Below are 20,545 nucleotides of genomic sequence, written 5' to 3'. Positions count from 1 at the left end.
ATTCCAAAGACTGGTAGAAAGAAAGAATCAATCTAGCAAAGATAGACACAAAATGCTGGAGTAACTCAGCGGGACAGGCAGCATCAGTACACAGTAGAGAGAATGCTGACCGGTTGCATCGTGGCTTGGCTCGGCAACTTGAGCGTCCAGGAGCGGAAAAGACTGCGAAAAGTTGTAAACACTGCCCAGTCCATCATCGGCTCTGACCTCCCTACCATCGAGGGGATCTATCACAGTCGCTGCCTCAAAAAGGTTGGCAGCATCATCAAGTATCCACACCGTCCTGACCACACACTCATCTCCCCGCTACCTTCAGGTAGGAGCCTGAAATCTGCAACATCCAGGTTCAGGAATAGCTGCTTCCCCACAGCCATCAGGCTATTAAACTCAACTCAAACAAAACTCTGAACATTAATAGCCCATTGCACTTTATCTGCTTATTTATGTGTATATATATATATTCAATGGTATATGGTCACACTGAAGGTACACAAAAATGCTCAGTGGGTGCAGCAGCATCTATGGAGCGAAGGAAATAGGCAACGCTTCGTGCCGAAACTCCTTCTTCATAGATGCTGCTGCACCCGCTGAGTTTCTCCAGCATTTTTGTGTACCTTCGATTTTCCAGCATCTGCAGTTCCTTCTTAAACACATATGGTCACACTGATCTGTTTTGTATTTCTTCATGCCTACTATATTCTGTTGTGCTGAAGCAAAGCAAGAATTCCATCGTCCTATCTGGGACACATGGCAATAATCTTGAATCTCTGGAGAGAAGGAATGGGTGACGTTTCGGATAAATGAGAGGGTAGATACACAAAGACCTTTTCCCAAGGGAGGGGAATTAAAAACCAGAGGGCATCGGTTTATGGTGAGAGGGGAATGTTTGATAGGAATGTGAGGAGCAACATATTCACACAGAGAGCGGTGGGTGTACGGAATGAGTTATCTGGGAAGACCACAACAGCATTTAAAAGAGAGACACAGAATGCTGGAGTAACTTAGCGGGCCAGGCAGCGCCCCTGGATAGAAGGAATGGGTGACGTTTCAGGTCGAGACCCTTCTTCAGAACATCACTCATTCCTCCTATCCAAAGTTCCTAAATTGTGGAACAGCATCCCCCTTCCCATCAGAACTGCCCCCTCCATCGACTCCTTTAAGTGAAGACTAAAAACTTATCTATACTCCCAAGCCTTTCCTGACGTCCACTGAGCAAGGGCTATATGTATATATGTATGTAGTTTGTTTGTTTATACTATTCTTGTAACAAATGTAAAGCACTTTGGCCAACGAGAGTTGTTTTTTAAATGTGTTATATAAATAAATGTGACTTGACCGACTCTTCCTAGTTCTCCGACCATGTCTGACTTGATTAGCCTCCTTGTTAATTTTTTTTCTCTGTTTGCTTCGTTGTCACCTTCTCCTTGTTAACAATGATCCACCCTACATTGTTTCCCCCGATCTCCATCTCCTTTGATGCCCCGTTCTCACACCTTACACTTCCTTATCTCTGTGTCTCGCTTGCCGTCTGTCCCACTGAGTTACTCCAGCATTTTTTGTATTCATGGGCAGCACAGGTGGTAGAGCCACTACCTCACAGCGCAAGAGACTCAGGTTTGATCATGACCTCGAATGCTGTCTGTGGGAGGAAATCGGAGCACCTGGAGGAAACCCACGCGGTTACAGGGAGAACGTGCAAACTGCCTGTGGACAGTTGCGCCGTTGATTATTGCCGTGACCACATGGACTTTCTCCGGGTGTTCCGGTTTCCTCCCACACTCCAAAGGAACACAATTATGTATTCGGCACGGACTAGAAGGGTCGAGATGGCCTGTTTCCATGCTGTAATTGTTATATGGTTATATGGTTATATGGTTTGTAGGTAAATTGACTTCCATAAAATTATAAATTGTCCCTAATGCCCCTGTCCCACTTAGAAAACCTGAACGGAAACCTCTGGAGACTTTACGCCCCACCCAAGGTTTCCGTGCGGTTCCCGGAGGTTGTAGGTGGTTGCTGGAGGTTGCAGGTAGGGAGACTGACAAAAACCTCCGGGAACCTCTGGGAACCACACGGAAACCTTGGGTGGGGCACAAAGTCTCCAGAGGTTTCCGTTCAGGTTTCCTAAGTGGGACAGGGGCATAATGTGTGTAGGATAGTGCTAGTGTACGGGGTGATCGCTGGCCCGCGTGGGCTCAGGGGGGCCAAAGATCTTGTTTCCGTGCTGTATTTCTAAAGTCTAAAGCCTAAACAGTCCACACCGACCATCGACCACCCGTTGGCACTAGTTCCATGTTATACCAGTACGTACCAGTGTATACCAGTGTATACAAGTGTATACCAGTGGGTACCAGTGTACACAGTAGTGCAATGGTGTTCTATGTATTTCAGACGATCTGGACCGTGTAATCCACTGTGACTCGGCCAAATCATCAATCTCAAAAACGCTGACCTCAGCAAACCCCTCAAACTCTATCACTGACAAATCATCGTTTCGTGTTCCCTCAGTGTAAGGTGAACTGCCGAGCCTTGTCATCTCACCATTTTCACTGGTAACTATGTCGTTGCAAATCCCTTTCTCTTTGCCCGCTTGTGGGAATCGCAGGAAGGAAAATACGAATAATGGGCGGCACGGAGGCGCTGCGGTAGAATTGCTGCCTTATAGCACTTGCAGCGTCGGAGACCCGGGTTCGATCCCGACTACGGGTGCTTGTCTGTACGGAGTTTTATAACGTTGTCCCCGTGACCTGCGTGGGTTCTCTCCGAGATCTTCGGCTTCCTCCCACACTCCAAAGACGTACAGGTTGTAGGGTTAATTGGCTTGGTATAAGTGTGAAAATTGTGTGCAGGATAGTGTTAGTGTGCGGGGATCGCTGGTCGGCGCAGACTCGGTGGGCTGAAGGCCCTGTTTCCGCGCTGTATCTCTAAACTAGACTAAACTAGACTAAAACAAATGTTGTTTGCTTTCTCTTCAATTCCATCAACAACATCTGAATTATTTCTCCTGAACTTAAGGAACTCTTCTCAGTCGAAGGTGATGTCAGCGCTCTGCGGCATCCTGTGATAATTCCTTTGGATACATCTTTCAACCACTTGGCATTTTGAAATTGAAGAACAGATTCAATTCCTTCTCAATGCCATTTGCTCACTGGCTCCGACTATTAAAACATTCACATTACCATTCCATTCAAGCAATACATTAGAACTCTTTCGACAAGTGAAGATTTGGAAGAGAGCCATTACTTTCACTGCTTGCCAGAGAATTATCACCAAATTCACTGGAGTTTAGAAGGATGAGGGGGTATCTTATAGAAACATATAAAATAGTAAGATTAAACGAGAACTTACCAGTTTGAAGTTTGATCTGTATTTTATGAGGAGTTACGATGAGGGATTACGTGAAGAACCCGCTCAGTGCGCAGGCGCGGCATACTTCCAAGCAGCGGTGTGGAATCACAGATAGACACAGTTATTTGAAGTAAACATAGTAAAGATAAGGAGACATCAATTTATTAGTTTGATCCATATAATGAGGGTGGGAGCGGAGGGCACGTAATCCCTCATCGTAACTCCTCATAAAATACAGATCAAACTTCAAACAGGTAAGTTCTCGTTTAATCTTACTATTTTACTTCGGAGTCACGTGAGTGACTACGTGAAGACTTCAAAGCTCTGTGATTTCAAACCGTGTAACAGTTCATACTTCACTCGCTGCCGAAGTCATTCGAGGGAGGAAGTATGTTATCGTAATCAACCATGAATCTGTTTGTAAAAACAATAATGGTGTTATTAACAACAACAAGACCAATTGCTCCCCCGGGCTTAAATTATATATTTTTTGCAGATTCTTTTTCTGCAAACGATACAGGTTCTGTCAGTGGTTTGTTATAAAAGTTTGGAACGTATACTCCCTAGACCACCCTGCAGTAGCCAGGATGTGGTCCATAGGCTCGTCCATCCTCTTAGTTACTGACGTGGAAGCTGTTCTGGTGGAATAAGATTTTATACACGTTAGTATTTACTCCAGCAACTCCCAGTACCTGCTTGAGCCACTAGAGATAGTTTAGCTCGTCACCCGACCATGAGGTTTCCTGTGGCTGACCCATAAGGCTTTTTCCTCTCCCTCGGTATTCCTTATTGTGTCGATCTCTAAGTGGGTCATGACACATAAAACGTGGTTCAGGTGGGTATGCCCGAAATTTCATGACTGGACCTGATGTTCCTGGTCTGTTCTGTTTGGCCAACCCTTGAATGGGCATGTGACACTATCTGGTGTTATAACCATGTTGTCCCATCGCAGTAGATGGGAGAGCTGGCTCTTTGTGTTGATGTAAGGCCACCAGCATGTCCATCTTCAGGGTAGGCTGTTCCAGGGTGAGTGACCTGGCTGGTGATCATCCCCTAAGGTATGTCAGGATTTCACTGACATCCCAATTTGGGTGTACCTATTTCTGGGGAATGGATTGATATACCTCTCCTGTATCTGATCACCAGTGAGCGGTACCCAAGTTGAGTAGGCTAACAGAACATGTCCTTCATTGTGGTGAAGACCTGCCAGGAGCTCCAGTACAGTTTTTTGTTATAGTTGAATGTGTAATTCCTGTTTTGGAAACAGTGTACCATTTCTTGATGCTCCTCAGGTATGTTCCCTAGGATATGCGACGGAATGCTGTCATCAGGTTGATAGTGCTCCTGATCCAAGCACAGCAATGGTCTTCCCAATTCTGCAATTCTTTTAATGACCATGTCGAGGATCACTGGGAACCATGCTTGTGGACTTGGTCCACTGTAATTTGCGTAGTACCCGACTGATGAAGCCGTAGTACCTATCGAAGAGGTAGAAGGAAAGGAAAACATAGAGATTAGGTTCCCCCCACCCCTCAATACGCGGGAATGTCTCCATTGCCGCTGCCTTGAGATTGGTTTCATGTGACGTAAGTTAGTACGTGGTGATTTAATTGGATATAAGGAATCGATATCTGGTGTCCATATTGCTTAGTGATTTCAGCAAATATTTTTGGTTTAAATGTATGTTTACAGTATTTAGCTCACCTGATAGGTGAGTTACTGATGGTCAAACATGTTTGACGACATACGGTTTCCAATTGTTAATAAATTGTCCCCTAATATCGACGTTCTCCGCCCAAGTGGTTTGGTATATGCCACCACTGATGTTGTTATCTTATAAACGAACATGCAAATTTGGTGGATTACTGAGCAAATGCTTCACTAGAATTAAGTAAGTTAATATATAACATGTTTAAGTCAATTCATATTGGCATTAAGTATTACAAGCTCAGTAACACATCAGGACACATAAGATGTTACTCAAAACAGGTGGAAGTGTACAACCATAATCCTTCCTGCCGATAAATTCCATGATAACACTACAGATTAATCCATTTGCCCCCATATTACAGGTATGGAGATAGTTTTGAACACTAGTATCTCAGCTCATAGGAAAGGTACAAAGTTCAGTAGCTGGTAATGCTGCTATATCCCAATTACTTTGCCACGTAGTTGATTGGTGGTTAATGCACCATGACTGATAGTCTTAATGAATACCAGATAACAACGTTGTGGATGGTCAACGTAAATATCTGGATATATATTTTGTGCACCGTTCCCAGAGGCACTGCAATACTGGGTCGATGCGTGGAGTGGACGGAGCAAGCCCCTATTCCATCTCCCTGTTCCAAAATTCAATTTAATATATGGTCCCTAGATAAGGGACGTATCAGATTATTAAACTGATAAGAACAGATACTACACTTGATCTTAGCCAAAAGGCCGAGAAGCGATGCAGCTAAAGCTGTATCCAAGGATAGTTTGTCGTTAATATATGGACATGCCATGACGGAATGTTTCTAAGTGTCAGGGCTAGTTGATTCTGGATAACTTTGACTTAAATGCCGCAACGCTCATCATGGTTACTCCATCCAGGTAATTGCGGTATATCCGAAACTTATATGAGAAGGTACTGAATAGTGTGCATCTTCAAGGTCGATGTCTACCATAAAGTATCCTTGGATCCATGGTAGTAGTTACAAATCCCATGAATGGGTATACCTGGTGAAATACTCAAGTGGTTTATCAACGATGGTGCGACATTCACCATCGTGGGAGGGTAGACCACTTGGGGTGCTTGCTGAATTGGTGGCAAGATATTAATTCTATTCCCCTTGTATTTATTTTTTGGTATATAACTACCAAGAGTGATAGCTTCCTAACCAGGCGTGATTCATCCACCCCTTGTTAGTACAACCCTTAACCTTTATGTGATGGTAGGAACCATACTTATCTGTCTTCATTGTTGTTTTCTTCGGTTTCTGGTTCCTTGTTCTTGTAGGGACGATGTTTGTTGGGGGGTGGCACATTTTCCCCTGGGGCCTGCTCTGGGCCGTGGCCTAAAATGCTACAGGTTTGGCATGCAGGCCCCGAGCTTTCACCAGTACCATGAGGTAGACGCCCCTGGTGGACACGTAGAGGTACTGCTGTCTGGTTTAGTGTGGTGCTCATTCCAGACTCTGCCCTCTTGTGCCGAATAGTTTGAACACTTCGTCCAGTTTTTTAGGACTGGTTTGGTAAGTGCCAGGTAGCAGGATCTGTGCTTATGAGGTCGGCATTCTCATAGTCCTGTTAATTTCATAGATTGAGGGCAGGTTTGTGAGTTCATTTCAGAAGTTATGAGGTATACCGTTGAACAGTAGGGTCAGGTGTTTTGCCATACTACCCTGCCCTTCTGGAATGAGCAGGTGGACATGATAGCCGACGTCAGGGTACCAAATGCATTTTTAAAATATTTAGGTTAAATGCGCTGCTCAATGTATCCCCCAATAATGGCGGGCACTTTGAGTAAATGCAATTTAGGGGAGGCGTGATAAAACCAATGCCTCATGGCTACCTGTCTTGGAGAGGTTTTTTGGAAAAGACAGGTAGTAAGCTGGCCATCAGTTGAGACTGAAAAGCCATCTCGCTAGTGGTGGAGCCACATAGCGGCCACACCCAGCAGCTCTTCCTGATCCTGTACCTCAAGCATACTCCCGATATTGTTCAGCCAGTGACCCCTCTTCATGACCAGCCCAGCCACTGGTCACCCCAAAGCTAACTACACTAAGGAGGAAGCGATGGGCAGTGCCTAGGCACTGTGGAGGGTATGCCTGAACCCTCCAGCGAGACTGCCCCTCACGTAGCGTGTCTCGCAGGAGCTCCTGCTCCAGGAGCCGCTCCAGCGGCTCAGGCGGCTGTCTCTCTCCCTGCGGGTAGAGAGACGTTCACTCCGACAAGTCGGAAGCCACCGGCCGGATGCCTCTTCGGATGGCTGAACATCCAGCCCGCAGCTCAGGCACTAGCGGGACTGGCTTTGGCGCGGTGTGGGGATAGCGGAACGCCCGGTTAAATGTTCCTACCGCCTTCTTCTGGAGCTTTTGTGCCTTGTAGTAGCGAGAACGCCCCTCAAGCAGCGCGTCTCGCAGGCACCTGCTCCGAGAGCCGCTCCAGCGGCTCAGGCGGCTCTCTCTCCCCCCATGCGGGTGGAGAGACGTCCCGTCCCAAATCGGGAACACCTGCCGGATGCCTCTTCGGGTGGCTATACATCCAGCCCGCTATCGGGCTAGGCTCGGCACGGTGTCGGGGAATAGAGGAACACCGGGTCGCTCCTACCGCCTGTTGCTGCCCCCCTTCCCCCCGACGGGAAACGTTCCTCCTCGAACGGGGGACAGTTTTGTTCCAGAGCCTTTTTCTCTGCCTGTAAAACACAAGCAGAAAAAGGGGCTCCCCTGTAAAAGAAAACCGACCTCAGGATACTCACCTGGCGGTCCGTTTCTCTGTTGCGGGAGTGCCTAGCTCCCGCTGCCGCTGTTGCACTGCTGGCGTAATGCCGCGCCTGCGCACTGAGTGGGTTCTTCACGTAGTCACTCACGTGACTCCGAAGTAAAATTATAAAACGACTGGACAAGCTAGATGTAGGAAAAATGTTCCCAATGTTGGGCGAGTCCAGAACCAGGGGCCAGAATCTTAGAATAGTCTTAGAATAAAGGGGAGGCCATTTAAGATTGAGGTGAGAAAAAACTTTTTCACCCAGTGGGTTGTGAATTTGTGGAATTCCCTGCCACAGAGGGCAGTCACTGGATGGATTTAAGAGAGAGTTAGATAGAGCTCTAGGGGCTAGTGGAATCAAGGGATATGGGGAGAAGGCAGGCACGGGTTATTGATTGAGGACAATCAGCCATGATCACAATGAATGGCAGTGCTGGCTCGAAGGGCCGAATGGCCTCCTCCTGCACCTATATTCTATGTTTCTATGTTTCTATGTTAAATTGTCTTGGTTTCAGCTCCCAGGCAATAGTTCTATAGTCATACTCTGGATTTGAAACGGCTGCCGATAAACAAGAACTTGTGCAAGTAAAGAACTTATATTGATAGATTGCCCCCATTATCTGTTATTTTGGATTACGCACTGAATCCAGTCCAGTCTCCCCCTCACGAGGGGGAAACCAAAAATCTTATAATATTTGAAGAAAATGTTGTATTTCTATATTAATTTCACAACCATGACACTCAAAACACATGTTTTAGCTTTTTAGTTTTGTTTATAGAGACCCGGGTTTGTTCCTGACGACAGGTGCTGCCTGCACGGAGTTTGCACGTTCTCCTCGTGACCTGAGTGGATTTTCCTCGGGTGCTCCGTTATCCTCCCACACTCTAAAGACGTACAGGTTTGTATAATTGTAAATTGTCCCTAGTGTGCGTAGGATAGTGTAAATGCGTGGGGAGCGCTGGTCGTCGTGCACTCGGTGGGCCGAAGGGCCTGTTTCCACGCTGTATCTCTAAACTAAAAAAACCGAAACTAAACTAAAGCTGGGATTAAAACCGATCAGGCAAGAGAAGATTTAAAAAAATGCTTATAATGTTTGGAGTCCAGAGTGAATACCCAGTCCTTCACCGGCACTGAACTCCCCACCATCGAAGGGGTCTACAGGAGTCGCTGCCTCAAAAAGGCAGCCAGCATCGTCAGAGACCCACACACTCATCTCACCCCTGCCATCGAGAAGAAGGTACAGGAACCTGAAAACTGTAAGGTGCAGGTCAGGTCACGAACAGCTTCTTCCCTATTGCCAACCTCCAACAACCTCCAATTACTTCTGAACCACACAGACTATCATTGTCATCATTGCACTATTCTTGTTTTGTTTTATCTGTACACATGTGTAATATCTGTCCATATTGTAGTATAGTATGTATATTATAATATTATATTCGTTCATCATCGTTGAAAACATTAGCGACGCAGTGGTGCTGGTTTCTGACGGGAACGGTGACGGACGCACCACACGTCTCTGTCCTCCAGTTCCTGCGGACTTCCTCCGCTGGAAGTATAGGATTTTGGTGCGTGTGTGTGTGCTTTATCATCATTCCTTACAATGCCGTGTACGACAGTGATCGCAACTTCTACTGAAGCGTGGATGGCCGTTGGCTCGCTAGAAGCTCATCCGCCCTTTGACGGGTCTTGTTTTTGTTCCTGCTGGGGGTCCACAGCCCCCTCCTCACCTGGCAAACCAGGTGGGGGAGACGGTTTAGTCGCCGACTATCCGACCATGGAGCAGGTAGCACGGGATTACATGGTACCCGTGGCGGGGGGGGGAACTCCCCCCCGAACTCCCCCCTACATAACCTGAGAATAATATTATAGCATTATATATAATACCATATATTATAGTACAATATATAATCATTATATTATAATAATATAATAGTAATTATAATATGAATATATTATGTGTACTCAAATATGTGAGTAAGTGCATATATATAAGGGCGACACAGTGGCGCAGCGGTAGAGTTGATGCCTTACAGCGGCAGTAGACGGGTTCGATCCCGGCTACGGGTGCTGTCGGTACGGAGTTTGTACGTTCTCCCCATGACCTGCATGGGCCGAAGGGCCTGTTTCCGGGCTGTACCTCTAAACAAAACTTAACTAAACACTGAACATTTTTTTCTCGTTCATTGTATCATTTACAGTGTATTATGTCAACATCGAAGATGGACACAAAAAGACAGGCAGCATCTCTGTCAAGATTGAATGGGTGACGTTTCGGATCGAGACCCTTCTTCAAACCCAAACCGTCACCCATTCCTTCTCCCCAGAGATGCTGCCTGTCCCGCTGAGTTACTCCAGCTTTTTGTGTCTATCTTCGGTTCAAACCAGCATCTGCAGCTTCTTCCTACACATACTATGTCTACATATTCTGATGTGCTGCTGCAAGTAAGGAATTTAATTGTTCTATCTAGGACATATGAAAGTATGACCCTAGACTGATATGTAAGAAGGAACTGCAGAAGCTGGTTTAAACCGAAGATAGACACAAAAAGCTGGAGTAACTCAGCAGGGCAGGCAGCATCTCTGGGGAGAAGGAATGGGTGACGTTTAGGGTCAAGACCCTTATTCAGACTTGTTAGGGATATCCCATATTTCTTATCCCTATTCCCTTATCCTTAACCAGTCTGAAGAAGGGTCTCGACCCGAAACGTCATCCATTCCTTCTTTTCAGAGATGCTGCCTGTCCCGTTGAGTTACTCCAGCTTTTTGTGTCTATCTACATGGATGTAGTTGCCAGGAGACAAGTCAATTCAAGTCAAGTCAAGAGAGTTTATTGTCATGTGCCCCAGATAGGACAATGAAATTCTTGCTTGCTGCAGCACAACAGAATATTGTAGGCATAAATACAGATCAGATCAGTGTGTCCATATACCATAGAATATATATATATATACACATAAATAAACAGATAAAGTGCAATAGGCTGTTATAGTTCAGAGTTTGTTTGAAGTTGTGTTTAATAGTCTGATGGCTGTGGGGAAGTAGCTGTTCCTGAACCTGGATGTTGCAGATTTCAGGCTCCTGTACCTTCTACCTGATGGCAGCGGAGAGATGAGTGTGTGGCCAGGATGGTGTGGGTCCTTGATGATACTGCCATCCTTTTTGAGGCAGCGACTGCGATAGATCCCCTCGATGGTAGGGAGGTCAGAGCCAATGATGGACTGGGCAGTGTTTACAACTTTTTGCAGCATTTTCCGCTCCTGGACGCTCAGTTTGCCGTACCAAGCCACGATGCAACAAGTCCGCATGCTCTCTACTGTGCACGTGTAGAGTCCTCCTTGACATACTGACTCTCCGTAATCTTCTCAGGAAGTAGAGGCGCTGATGTGCTTTCTTTATGATTGCATCAGTTTTCTGGAACCAGGAGAGATCTTCAGAAATATGCTCGCCCAGGAATTTGAAGTTCTTGACCCTTTCCACCATCGACCCGTTGATATAAACGGGACTGTGGGTCCCCATCCTACCCCTTCCAAAGTCCACAATCAGTTCCTTGGTTTTGCTGGTGTTGAGAGCCAGGTTATTGTGCTGGCACCATTTGGTCAATCGGTCGATCTCACTTCTATACTCTGACTCATCCCCATCAGTGATTCATCCCACAACAGTGGTGTCGTCGGCGAACTTGGATGGAGTTCGCACTATGTCCGGCTACGCAGTCATGAGTATGGAGTGAGTACAGCAGGGGGCTGAGCACGCAGCCTTGAGGTGCTCCCATGCTGATTGTTATCGAGGATGACACATTTCCACCAATACGGACAGACTGTAGTCTGTGAATGAGGAAGTCGAGGATCCAATTGCAGAGGGATGCGCAGAGACCCAGATCTGAGAGCTTGGTAACCAGCTTGGAGGGGATGATGGTATTAAATGCCGAACTGTAGTCAATGAATAACAGTCAATGAATAACAGCCTGACATATGAGTTTTTGTTGTCCAAGTGATCCAGAGCGGAGTGGAGAGCAAGTGAGATCGCATCCACCGTTGATCTGTTGTGGCGTTTTGTGTATCAAGCAACTATACGCGCCTTCCTTCCTCGTTGAGTGCCTCGACAGAGACAGCTTGCATCAGCAATAATAGCACAAAATTGTAAACTAAACAAACTCAGATGTGATCTACTGTATGGCCTGTCAGTCCAATCTGAGTCACAGCTGCACCGTGGACAAGAGAGTGTGACGTGCCAAAGTTAAATCGTACTGCCATAATAGTTTTTGTGACTTGATATCTTCTCGCTGAAATGTGGTGTCAAGTCTAGAGGACAGATTCCCTTGTGAAACACAATTAGGAAACAATTTAAACACTAAAGGGCCTGCCCCACTTGGGCGTAATTTGCGCGTCATGCGGCATGACGCGCGCATGATGTGTGGTGACGTACGCAGTTACGCACGGCGCCCCAGGATTTTGGGATGTACAAAATCTTCGCGCGCCATCTGTGTGATGAGGAAATGACACCCAAGTGGGACAACCCTTATGCAGAAGATCGACACAAAATGCTGGAGTAACTCAGCGGGACAGGCAGCATCTCTGGAGAGAAGGAATGGGTGACGTTTCGGGTCGAGACCCTTCTTCAGACTGAGAGTCAGGGGAGAGGGAGACACAGAGATATGGAAGGGTAAGGTGTGGAAATGTGAAACGGCACCCATTCCCTCTCTGCGGAGACGCTGCCTGTCCCGCTGAGTTACCCCAGCATTTTGTGTCTATCTTCGGGTTTAAACCAGCATCTGCAGTTCCTTCCTAAACACTAAGCTGGCCTGATTGTAGCTGTGGTAACCAAACCACAGTGAATACTTGAAATTTTTACCAGAACCTGTGTTATGAAATGTCATTGACCAGAAACATCAACACTGTCTCCCTCTCCACAGCTACTGCCTGACTCGGTAAATAGTTTCTATTTCAGATTTCCTGTTTCGACACAGAATTTGGCAATGGATTCAAAAACAAAATATCTTGCATGCCGGAAATCTGAGATTATTACGAGATTCAAGGAAATTCTCCCTGATTGCGCACATCCCAGACATTAGCCCATTTATTTTAATTAGTTTTTAATTTAACGGCACGGAAACAGGCCCTTTGGCCCACCGAGTCCGCACCGACCAGCGATCCCCGCACATTAACATTACCCTTTACACACTGGGGACAACTTACACTTATAACAAGCCAATTAACCTACTGTACAAACCTGTATGGGAGGAAACCGGAGCACCCGGAGAAAACCCACGTGGTCACGAGGAGAACGTGCAAACTCAGTATAGACAGCACCCATAGTCAGGTTCGAACCTGGGTCTATGGTTCTGTAAGCTGTAAGGCAGCACCTCTACCGCTGCGCCATTGCGCCACCTGATGTTAGTCATAGATTCAGAGTCATAGAGTGATACAGCGTAGAAACAGGCCCTTTGGCCCAACATGCCCACACTAGCCCCAAGTGTCAGAGTGGGTTTTACTATGGTTTTGGGATGTTTCATGAAATTCCTGTCCTCTTTTGATCTACTAATACAATAGATTACCTGCCTTCTTTACTGCCATTGTAAAATAACATGTAGTGCTAAAGATGGATCAGAAAATGTGGTAGACTGCAGTGTGATTAAAAAAAAAAGAAAATTCGACAGATTGAACTGGTAAAGCAGTGGCAGATGGACTCGACACATCTAATCCAGCCAAAATGAATGCTGTTTGCCTCTTTGCTGATGGGAAGTTTATCCAGGGAATGTTCAATGGATTATCATAAGTAGCACTACAGAGCTGTATTGAAGAATGGAGCTAGATGGCCCAAAGACATTTTAAATTTAGTTTATTGTCACGTATTCCGAGGTAGAGTGAAAAGCTTTTGTTGCGTGCGAATCAGTCAACGGAAAGACAATACATGATTACAATCGAGCCATTTCCAGTGTGTAGATACTTGATAAGGGAATAACGTTTAGTGCAAGGTAAAACCAGTAAATTCCGATCAAAGATAGTCCGGGGGTCAACAATGAGGTACATAGTACTTCAGGACTGCTCTCTGGTTGTGGTAGGATGATTCAATTGCTTGATAACAGCTGGGAAAAAACTGTCCCTGAATCTGGAGGTGTGCATTTTCACACTTCTGTACCTTTTGCCCGATGGGAGAGAGGAGAAGAGGGAGTGGCCCGGGTATGACATTCATACCGGAGAGAGCCAATAGGCAAAAGTTGAAAGGTCATAAGGAATAGGAGTAGACTTAGGCCATTCGACCCATCAAGTCTACTTCACCATTCAACCATCTATCTCTCCCAGCTAACCCAATACTCCTTCACACCACTTCACACCCAATTACCCATCCCCTCCGTGCTTCACAACATCAATTCTCCATCATCATATAACTATTAGACTGATCTTGGATGTTTACTTGTGGGTTTGCTTGCTTGCTTGCTTGAACATTGTTTTTGATTCACATCTCCTCGAAAACCCGACGCGTTTACGGTGAAATTTTTACATATTCTGGTAAAGATTTACCTCATGATTTCAAAAATCCCCTCATCAGAAAATTTGATCCATTATTTCCCGAGTTTTTTACTAAAATTGTTCACCAATCTGACTTCTTTTTAAAATCTAACTTGCTGAAGCGAGCTGGATGACGTCACAATGCCTTTGCTCCTCGCGGCAAGCTGCGCAGAATTTTCAATGCGCAGGGGCACTGTTTTCCACGGGCTGCGTGTTGCATGGCCCAGCCCCCCCCCCCCCGCGCCCCCCCCCCCCTCCCCCGGGCGTGCTGCGCGCTCCGCTGGGCTCCTTCAAGTTCCACAACATGGCGGAGGCGGACGTAATTGCAGAGAGGGCGCGGACAAGCATAGTGGAAAAGTGGCAGTGGCGGCTGTCACAAGGGACAACCTCCTCTCCGTCTCCCCCGCCCGATCATCTGGGTGGGTTTACCCTCGCGGAAGCCATGATCGGCCGGCCTTCCGCTGCTTTCCACCGTCCTCAGATCGCTCCGGGCCTCGCTCTGGTCCACTCCGGCTGCAGCCTAGCTCGGGCCCGGTGCCTGATGGGGAGGCTTCTGCTCTACGACTTGGGTAGGTGCTGCCTCTACCCCCTCCCCCTCCCCGCTTCTTCCTTTCTTCTTCCCGCACTCCCCACCTCCCAACCCCCTCATCAGTCTGAAGAAGGGTCTCGACCCGAAACGTCACCCATTCCTTCACTCCATAGATGCTGCCTCACCCACTGAGTTTCTCCAGCATTTTTGTCTACCTTAAACTAATCTGCTGTTTAGTCATTGACAAAGATGACAACTTTCAACTTCTGCCTATTGTACCGTCTCTGGTATATTTGCATTTCTCTTGTTAGCCATTCTGTGATGTTTTAGGATTATTAACCTGGTGTCATTTGCATTAGTCAGTCAAACACAAGGCCTAATCCCCATCCCTTGTGCCCGAGCTTTGGTAAGTAAAATGCTAATAGATCGGTCAGGTGCTTAATCTAGCAAATTTTTCCTAATGATCTTGGGCAACAATTGATTGCAGCGTTGCAGCATGCTTAGAGCATTTGCGTTTAATTAAATTAGTTTTGGGAAAAGGAATTGGTTTCAATCCATCAACATGTCATTGGCAAATTACGATTCTACAATTCTGTCGAGAAGTCTTGTGTGCCAAATCCATCCCTTCCACCGACCAAAGTTTCAGTTTCAGTTTAGTTTATTGTCACGTGGTACAGTGAAAAGTTTTTTGTTATGTTCTAACCCAGTCAGCAGAAAGACAATGCATGATTACAATCGAGCCATTTACAGTGTGAGAGATACATGCTAAGGGAATAACGTTTAGTGCCAGGTAAAGCCAGCAAAGTCCGGTCAAGGATACTCCAAAGGGATATCACAGAGGTAGATAGTAGTTCAGCACCGCACTCTGGTTGTGGTAGGATGATTCAGTTGCCTGATAACAGCTGTGAAGAAACAGCAAGACATTCTTGCCATAGAGGGAGTACAGAGAAGGTTCACCAGACTGATTCCTGGGATGTCAGGACTTTCATATGAAGAAAGACTGGATAGACTCGGCTTGTACTCGCTAGAATTTAGAAGATTGAGAGGGGATCTTATAGAAACTTACAAAATTCTTAAGGGGTTGGACAGGCTAGATGCAGGAAGATTGTTCCCGATGTTGGGGAAGTCCAGAACAAAAGGTCATAGTTTAAGGATAAAGGGGAAATCCTTTGGGACCGAGATGAGAAAAGCATTTTTCACACAGAGAGTGGTGAACCTCTGGAACTCTCTGCCACAGAATGTAGTTGAGGCCAGTTCATTGGCTATATTTAAGAGGGAGTTAGATGTGGCCCTTGTGGCTAAAGGGATCAGGGGGTATGGAGAGAAGGCAGGTACAGGATACTGAGTTGGATGATCAGCCATGATCATATTGAATGGCGGTGCAGGCTCGAAGGGCCGAATGGCCTACTCCTGCACCTATTTTCTATGATTCTATGTTTCTATGTCCCTGAATCTGGTGGTGTGTGTTATTTTCACACTTCTGTACCTTTTGAAGTGTACATGGAGATCTGAGTCTACAGATGCTTTTGATGGGCCAGTGGTGGGAGCCGGAGGTCGGTGAAGGACGCGGCAACGAGAACAGTCAAGCGTGACCGGCGTGGGGAGACCGCCGAGAGAACAAAGAAAGACCATTAGGGACTAGTCATAGAGCGATACAGTGTGGAAACATGCCCTTCGGCACATCTTGCCCACACCGGCCAACATGCCCCAGCTACACAAGTCCCACCTATGGCCCATATCCCTCCAAACCTGTCCTATCCATGCACCTATCTAAACGTTGGGATATTCCCTGCCTCAACTACCTCCTCTGGCAGCTGGTTCCATACACCCACCAACCCTTTGTGTGAAGAAGCTACCCCTCAGATTCCTATTAAATCTTTTCCCCTTCACCTTGAACCTATGTCCTCTGGTCCTCGATTCACCTACTCTGGGCAAGAGACTCTGTGCATCTGCCCGATCTATTCCTCTCATGATTTGATACACCTCTATAAGATCCCTCCTGCACTCCAAGGAACAGAGTCCCAGCCTACTCAGCTCCCTGTAGCTCAGACCTTCTATTAATCCTCGTAAACTAATTAGTGACTTTGTCGACGCCCTAGATGTGGCGACTCTTTGCATATCTTGTGTACGGTCTGCAAAACAAAGAATTTACTGTGATGTGTTACATGTGACAATAAAGTATCGACTCACCAAGCAATCAATCAAATACAGTGGCAAGGGATGCAAACCGCTTTCATTCCCCATTCAATATTTGTTATTGACTGTGTGGGAAGGAACTGCAGATGCTAGTTTAAACAGCAGATAGGCACCAAATGCTGGAGTAACTCAGCGGGACACGCAGCATCTCTGGAGAGGAGGAGTGGGTGACGTTTCGGGTCGAGACCCTTCTTCAGACTGCTGTCAGAGTAGAGGGAGATACATCGATAGTGTAAGGTGTGAAGACAGGTTGTTACCTACTCCCTGCTCATAATGACCTATGCTACATTTTCCTTGATCTCGATTCCCTTTATCCCGTTTTCACACCTTGCACTTCCTTGTCTATGTGTCTCCCTCTCCCCTGACCAGTCTGAAGATGGGTCTCGACCCGAAACGTCGCCCGTTCCTTGTCTCCAGAGATGCTGCCTGTCCCGCTGAGTTACTCCAGCATATTGTGTCTGTCATTTGTTATTGACTGGTGGAGTGAGCTGGACAAACACAGTACCTGACTTCCATTGCTCAGACAAATACCAACCTTGCGAATGCATTTAGAAAGGTCATGCAGAAAAAAGGTCACTTAGCTTGATCGATTGGCAATGATTGAAATCGTTGTCTCAATGGTGCAGCAACCGTTTTGCTCAACACTTACACTGAGCCTTCAAGCTAAACTAATCTCAACTAAACTAAACTAAACTAAACTAAACTAAACTAAACTAAACTAAACTAAACTAAACTAAACTAAACTAAACTAAACTAAACTAAACTAAACTAAACTAAACTAAACTAAACACCACCCCACTCTTGCAGCGCACCCATTTCTCATTCCTATCACATCCCTCTTTCCCCCTTCTTCCCCCCTTCAGTTTCAGTTTCAGTTTACAAGGTACAGTGAAAAGCTTTTGTTATAGACAATAGAAAATAGACAATAGGTGCAGGAGTAGGCCATTCGGCCCTTTGAGCCAGCACCGCCATTCAATGCGATCGTGGCTGATCATCCCCAATCAGTACCCTGTTCCTGCCTTCTCCCCATATCCGCTATCGTCAAGAGCCCTATCTAGCTCTCTCTTGAAAGTATCCAGAGAACCGGCCTCCACCGCCCTCTGAGGCAGAGAATTCCACAGACTCACAACTCTGTATAAAATGCAATTTTGTTCAAACCAAGCTGTTTGAATGACAATAAAAGGCATTCTATTCTTCTATTCTATTCTATTCTCTGTGTGAAAAAGTGTTTCCCCATCTCCGTTTTAAATGGCTTACGCCTTATTCTTGTTGCGTGCTATCCAGTCAGCAGAAAGACAACACATGATTACAATCGATCCATTTACAGTGTAGGGATACATGACCTGGGAAGGATTCAATGGAAGCATGTTATGTGCTTAGTCACTGCCCCTTTCAAGCTGTGAGTCTCACGCTCACTGTCAACAATATGCAAAACTGTGAGCTGAGCATAAGACTTGAAAACATCAGTGGCAACATGAAGGGGTTAATCCTCTACTTAGCAAGATGCCAGGAGATGTGAGGCTTGAAAATACGGTGAAAGCGCATTCAAGAGTTACGTTTTAGTTTAGCTTAGTTTAGAAAGACAGCACAGAAACAGGCCCTTCGTCCCACCGAGTCTGCGCTGACCAGCGATCCCTGCACACTTATGCCCCTGTCCCACTTAGGAAACCTGAACGGAAACCTCTGAAGACTTTCTGAAACCTCTGAAGGAGTTTCTTTCCAGAGGCCATTCGGACTGTAAACGCCTATCTCACATAGAAACATAGAAATTAGGTGCAGGAGTAGGCCATTCGGCCCTTCGAGCCTGCACCGCCATTCAATATGATCATGGCTGATCATCCAACTCAGTATCCCGTACCTGCCTTCTCTCCATACCCTCTGATCCCCTTAGCCACAAGGGCCACATCTAACTCCCTCTTAAATATAGCCAATGAACTGGCCTCGACTACCCTCTGTGGCAGAGAGTTCCAGAGATTCACCACTCTCTGTGTGAAAAAAGTTCTTCTCATCTCGGTTTTAAAGGATTTCCCCCTTATCCTTAAGCTGTGACCCCTTGTCCTGGACTTCCCCAACATCGGGAGCAATCTTCCTGCGTCTTGTGGGTTTGCCTGTCCAACCCCTCACCAGGGACTAACTCTACTGAACGTTTTTCCTTCCATTATTTATTATGTAAAGGTATATGTGTGTTATGATTGTGTTTATAGTTTGTTTGGTTGTTTGGTTGTTTGTCTTTTTGCACAAAAGTCCGCGAGCATTGCCACTTTCATTTCACTGCACATCTCGTATGTGTATGTGACAGATAAACATGACTTGACTTGACTTGACTTGACTTTGCGCCCCATCCAAGGTTTCCGTGCGGTTCCCGTGGGTTGCAGGTGGTTGCCGGAGGTTGCAGGTAGTGGAAGCAGGTAGGGAGACTGACAAAAACCTCCGGGAACCGCACGGAAACCTTGTGTGGGGAGCAAAGTCTCCAGAGGTTTCCGTTCAGGTTTCCTAAGTGGGACAGGGGCATAACACTATCCTACACACACCGGGGACAAATGACAATGATACCAAAGTTAGTTAACCTACAAACCTGTACGTCTTTGGAGTGTGGGAGCAAACCAAGGATCACGGAGAAAACACACGCAGGTCCCAGGGAGAAGGTACAAACTCCATACAGAGAGCACCCGTGGTCAGGATCGAACCTGGGTCTTTGGCGCTGCAAGCACTGTAAGGCAGTATCTTTACTGCTGTTATTCTCTTTCAGTGACAGCTAGGAATGCATCGGTGGAAATTTCCCATGATGTTACATAATGAGTAATATCATTGCTTAGGTGACCCGTTGTCTTGTCAAACACATTTCATTGTACCGTTGACCCTGTGTTAACCTACATAGGACAAATAAAACTGAACTGAACTGAACTGATCCTGAATAGATGATCCCGCAAGTACAATTCATGCTGAATTCTCAGACAGGAGTCCAAGTGAGTGGAATCCAACGTCCAAGTTCCATTATAAAATGATGAGAGACATAGATATGGTAGACAGCCAGAACCTTCTTCCCAGGTTGGAATTAAATCCAACACTAGAGGGCGTAGCTGGAGGGTGAGAGCGGGGAAAGTTTAACGGAGATACGCGGGGCAAGTTTTTTTAACACAGAGGGTATGGGTGGTGGGGGCCTGGAACGCATTGCCAGGGGTGGTGGTGGAAGCAGATGCTATAGACTTTAGAGATACAGCGTGGAAACAGGCCCTTCGGACAAAGGGCCGAATGGCCTACTCCTGCACCTATTGTCTATTGTCTATTGAGTCCACACCGAACAGCGATCACCCCGTCAACAATTCTACTACCGAAGCCAATTAACCTACAAACCCGTACATCTTTGGAGTGTGGGAGAAATCCGGAGCACCCGGAGAAAACCCACGCTGTCACGGGGAGAACACACAATCTTCGTACAGACAGTACCCGTAGTCGGGATCGAAGCTGGGCCTCTGGCGCTGTAAGTCAAGA

The 20,545-nt window shown here is 46.4% G+C and overlaps 1 non-coding gene across 1 annotated transcript; it reads right to left on the bottom strand.

The window, feature by feature from the left end:
- Nucleotides 1–5,610: 5,610 nt before the first annotated feature.
- LOC116980944 lies at nt 5,611–5,802 on the bottom strand. The gene has a single exon (XR_004414118.1). It is a non-coding gene; the product is annotated as a U2 spliceosomal RNA (small nuclear RNA).
- Between the last annotated feature and the right edge of the window lie 14,743 nt (nt 5,803–20,545).

This window comes from Amblyraja radiata, chromosome 14, assembly GCF_010909765.2.
Source record: "Amblyraja radiata isolate CabotCenter1 chromosome 14, sAmbRad1.1.pri, whole genome shotgun sequence".
Lineage (NCBI taxonomy): Eukaryota > Metazoa > Chordata > Chondrichthyes > Rajiformes > Rajidae > Amblyraja > Amblyraja radiata.
This window is presented reverse-complemented; position numbering and strand designations above follow the sequence as displayed.